This window comes from Podarcis muralis, chromosome 8 (assembly GCF_964188315.1).
Source record: "Podarcis muralis chromosome 8, rPodMur119.hap1.1, whole genome shotgun sequence".
NCBI classification, from domain to species: Eukaryota; Metazoa; Chordata; class Lepidosauria; order Squamata; family Lacertidae; genus Podarcis; species Podarcis muralis.
In genome coordinates this window covers 53,174,039-53,179,495 of record NC_135662.1, presented here as the reverse complement: position 1 = coordinate 53,179,495, position 5,457 = coordinate 53,174,039, and the positions used below count along the sequence as shown (strand labels likewise).

Below are 5,457 nucleotides of genomic sequence, written 5' to 3'. Positions count from 1 at the left end.
GAGAACTTGAATAACTTATTTCAGAAAAGAGGAAGTAAAACTATACAATACTAATAAGGTAAAGGTAAAGGTAAAGGTAAAGTGATCCCTGACCGTTAGGTCCAGTCGTGGACGACTCTGGGGTTGCAGTGCTCATCTCACTTTACTGGCCGAGAGAGCCGGCGTACAGCTTCCGGGTCATGTGGCCAGCATGACTAAGCCGCTTCTGGCGAAACCAGAGCAGCGCATGGAAATGCCATTTACCTTCCCGCCGGAGCAGTACCTATTTATCTACTTGCACTTTGACGTGCTTTTGAACTGCTAGGTTGGCAGGAGCTGGGACCAAGCAATGGGAGCTCACCCCGTCATGGGGATTCGAACCACCGACCTTCCGATCAGCAAGCCCTAGGCTCAGTGGTTTAGACCACAGTGCCACCCACGTCTCACTAATAAGGTAGAGGCAAGCTAAAATTCCACTTGAAAACTCTATTAAAAAATAGACACAGGACATGTTGTTGAACATTTGTGGACTCATGCATTGTTCAGCTGAACTTACGAGATTACTTTGGTGACATTGATAAATTGGTTTGCTGACATTGCTACATGACTTGAGAGTAGCCATAGGGAGCGGCTTGTGCCTCTGTGCGCTGCCTTTGCTGAAAATAGTACAAGAGGAACAGCTGGCAGAGTGAGAACTATCCTGCAAAAGAAGGTGCAAGCGTTTTGATGGAGAAGAGGGGACACTAACCACTACTTATAACTGAGTGCCTTGTCCTGGACTGACTGGAACAAGTCTAGGTCTCACTTGTTCCTGAAGATCAGAGAGACCAGGTGTTGATTGATTCCACAAGTGGAAATTCATCACTGTTATCCTCTGTTGTAGTTTCAATTTATGGTTGATTTACTGTTCAATAAAATTGAGATGTATCATTTTCCACTTTGTGGTCTGGATTCCTGTTACACATATATTAAAGCCTCAGGCTGACACATGTCGGTACTTACATACAAGGGTTGCCAATTGTCTGTGGTTATATTCTTCCAGTAGAAGTACACCTGGCTACTTTTCTGTTAGCTAGCCTATTTTCTATATATTCTGTTCTATAGGCTTTCTACAGCTGTTAACACAGAGAGCCTTTCTCGTGCTGGGACTCCTGTTGACAACATTTTGGCTGATTCTTAATTAGACCATGTTTTGTTGTGCTATCAAATTCAAACTGTGAATTTTAAAAAAGTTTTAATTGTATTTTTGGATGGCTTTTAGTTTACCAGGTTTGCACATCATTTTGGGTGACACCCCACTGGCAAAAACAGAACTTTAGAGATGAGAAAGAAAACACTTTGGAAAGTATTCACATCGTTAAGCACATTCTTACTGTGGGATTCACTGCTAGCTGGCCTCCATAAAGCTACTACAGAGCCCTCGCTGGCTCTGGAATTGTAAAGTCAGAAGGTATACCACAAGGGTCATCTAATCTAACACCCTGAAATAAAGGAGTCATTTGCCCAACGTGGGATTCGAACCCACGATCCTGAGATTAGAAATCTCATGTTCTACCAATTGAGCAACAGGGGCCTATCCTGCCACTGAGCTCCTTTGGTTTGGTAGGCTTATGGAGGGCAGGGTAGGATTCCATTTTTAGGATGGATGTGCAATTAATGTTTTATTAATGTGAGTTATATGGGAGGTTTTATGTTGCATTCTATTTTATGATTGTTGGAAATCGTATTTTTAATATGCTGTTGTGTAAGGCACCTTGAGAGAGTTATAATTAAATAAACAAATAAATAAATGACTACAGTTTATCCCTGCTTTTTGCCCCTAAGCTACTTTGAAATGCACAAAGCTCAAATGGTAGACAGCATTAAAATGTTAGGGCTACATGACACACCAACCCCTGAGAAGCTCTGGGGATGTGTGAGCATTACCTAGGGTTTGGTTTGCTTGGAGTGAAGGTCAGTGGAGGCTGTGGTGCCTTTATGGTTTTATTTACACATATATGCAACCCAACCATAGATCAGAGGGGCTCACAGCATTAACACTCCCATAAACTTTGCTTCCCCTTAGGTTTCCAGGGGAACCCCGAAGTCCAGCACAAAGCAAATATGTCTCTGTCTCCAGCTTCCAGCTCACTCACACACAATTTTACCCATGTAGCAGCTGAGTGAGGAGGGTGGGGTTGGGAAAAGGACCACCCATTCATTCTATGGCACAGAGCAACTTTAGTTGGGCTAATTCATGGTACTTAACTAGGCAGACAAAACCATTGCCTTGATACCATTACTAATATCTCTCTGTACTTTGTGCTATGTGGATGTATTTCTTCCCCCTCTCGCTTCTGCACAGCCTTAATTATTGCCCCCTCTCATATACTAAAGTTATCTTATTGGAAAACAACAGAAAATAACTCGTGGGAAGGCGATAAAGAAAAATCCCCAACATCCCATATATGATAGGAGTGTGTACCTCAGATAAGGCGGGGAAGATGGTGATGATGGGAAGAATAACTGACACCACAACATTTTGGAATTGAAAAAGGCCACAACTTTATTGATTGCAGATGCTGTTGGCTTTGGCTAAGGAATTGAGTATGTATCCTGAATCAGCCTCCCCTTAAGGAGTCTCAAAGTAGCTAGCAATCTTCATTCCCTTCCTCCCCCACAACAAACACTCTGTGAGGTGAGTGAGGCTGAGAGACTTCAGAGAAGTGTGATTAGCCCAAGGTCACCCAGCAGCTGCATGTGGAGGAGCGGAGACGCGAACCTGGTTCACTAGTTTAAGAGTCCACCACTCTTAACCACTACACCACACTGGTGTAACCACGGGTCATGCCCGGGTTATGAGTCACCCCAAGACACAGGTCAACTGAGCTGACCCACCAAGCCATCACTGGGAAGACTTTTGGGCCATCTGTTCTCCACATGAGCTTCTGGACAGATCGATTCTTCCACCCAGGCCCCTTTACCAGGATACTCTATCTCCCTGCTCACAATGTGAGGAGGGTGATGCACCATCTCACCCTTCCTCGGGAATAGACTAGGTTCGCCTTAAATGCCAAAGTTGTGACTATTGCTATGAGTAAGGAAAACCCCCAATGGGTCCAATTTGTTTGCAGGCAAATTCCTTTATATGCCTATTGCTTTATATGCTTATTGGGCAGTTTCTTTTGAAACATTATACTGGTTGAGGAAATAGCAGAAAACTCCGGGCCTAAAGGGACACTACTGTGCATAATCTGAAGAAGCTAAAATTGGACTCAGAGCTTCCAGTATTATTATCTTTTGGTTTGGACTACCACTCCCATCATCCCAATGGTCAGGGATGATGGGAAGGTAGTCCAAATCATTTGACGGGCACCAGGTTGGTGCAGCCTGCAGGACTGTAACACAAGCTATGCCATCTTGTGGAACTAGTCGTAGTTACATGAGAAAGCTACAAACACAACACAACACTCCAGAAACAGCATTAGCATTCATCTGTTCATCTTGGAGCTGAAAGCAAGGTATCTGAGGAGTTCTAAGATGAATGCCTGGATTTATTTACCTCCTTATCTGTGTAACATCTCAAAAGCAAAGAATAGTGGCTCTGAACATTAAACTTTTCAGCCTGTCCAATGAACTTGAATATATTAATGGTTCAGCATTGTAAAGAGCAAGTTACAGGAGATAGATACAAGGAATTCAGAAGTAGATTGAATAAGCCAATGTTGGGAGAATTTCCATTGCCCTCACCCTCTGCAGATGTACTATAAATGCACAAATAAGAGAATCAAATGACTGTGTAAAGCATCTTTCTTGCATATGTACCTTATAACCCATTATCTCCACCCACAGCTGAAGTGTTTGGTCATATCCTCACCATACATTTAAAGCACATTTATATTAGTATAAATTACATCTATGATATCCTCCAAAGATCCTTGAAATTGAAGTTTGTTAAGGATGCTTAGAGTTGTTAGGAGACCCCTCACAGAGCCACAATTTTTAGCAACTTTAGCAAGCTACAGTTCCCAAGATTCTTTGGTGGAAGCCATGATTGTGATATAAGAGTGCTTTAAATTTGTGGTGCGGATGTTGCCTCTTGTGTGTAGCCAAAAGTGTTCAACCAGTAGCATCTGAGGCCACAAGGTCTAACACAGAGACGTGAAACCTGTGGCCCACAAGATATTGCTGGACTACAACTGCCATCACCCTGACCATTGGCTATATAATTAGACTTCAACAATATCCGAGGGCACAGGTTACCCACCTCTGGCCTTGCAAGATGCAATGTTGTCTTGAGGTAATGTTCATCTAAATAATTGTGCTAATGGAATGATTTCTGCTAGTGTCATGGAACTTACCCCCCCCCTTTCCTCGTGTGTGCCCAGTACCATCTCCTAATTTGCTCCAGAGGTTTGGGGGGGGACCAGAACAGATTTAGGGGCCACCTGGGAAAGGAGAGAGGTGGAAGTCTTGTTGTGCAAACAGAAGTCTTTTTGCTCACACAAAAGGATGCTTTGTGCTTTGATGAATACAACCCATGGTCTTCTACCTTGGACAGGCCTAGATCGCCCAATATGTCAATCCATCTTAATTTTGGATGGGGGCTCTAATTCTGAAATTTTATAATTCACTCCATCATGGGTTGTGAATTAATCCCAGTCATTTGCAGCATTGACTGGCAACTGCCACATAGGATTTGCTAACGTAGGAACACTTGAAACAGGAAACATCAAGGTCAAATGACTGCTACCAACCAGGATCCTAAAGTTGGAGCCATTCACATTTTCCACTGTCTAAAATTGATGAGACTCTGCTCCATTCACCTCCAGCAGCAGGTTTGTAGGATCTATGTAGCTTTATCCTCGGGATAATACTAACTTCTGCTTGCTGAGACTAATGAGAACAAAGTCAGGGGAAATAAACCATGAAGAGAAGAGAGAAATGGGAAACAGCTTTAGAAACCATCATCCTGCAGCACGTTAATGCTTTGCTTTCACATGTTTCATTCAAGTCTCTCTCAGGGCTGTTGCGACACTGACTTCACTGCAGAGATAAAACCAGAAGGGAGACCTTGGGAGGTAAGGTTCACATTTATTTGTACTTGAAGCTTTGACACATTGTTAGCTACCGTGACAACTTTGTGAATGCCAAATAAGCAGTGTTCAGCTTCTCCCACCCCCTCTTCTTTTTAAAGTCACGACCACACAGCGGTGCACTTCAGAATGACAGCCAATGGCACCCAGCAAACCAGGTACTTCCCCTCTTGTCCAGATAGTGAAAGTCATGTAAATGTGAACACACTGGCATGAGCCTCTGTTTAATTAAAGAAGGACACAGACACTCTGTGGTGGATGAGATGAAAAGCAGAATGAATGTGAGAATATTGCATCCATTGGAATCTGCTACAAACAGTCCAGTTTCCAAATCCCTTATTCAATTCAATTTGATTCTATATTATCTACATTTACCTTAAAGAGATCCAGATCATCAGTTGCT

The 5,457-nt window shown here is 43.0% G+C and overlaps 1 non-coding gene across 1 annotated transcript; it reads right to left on the bottom strand.

Moving 5' to 3' along the window:
* Positions 1 to 1,479: 1,479 nt before the first annotated feature.
* TRNAR-UCU (transfer RNA arginine (anticodon UCU)) lies at positions 1,480 to 1,552 on the bottom strand. Its single transcript has one exon. It is a non-coding gene; the product is annotated as a tRNA-Arg (tRNA).
* Between the last annotated feature and the right edge of the window lie 3,905 nt (positions 1,553 to 5,457).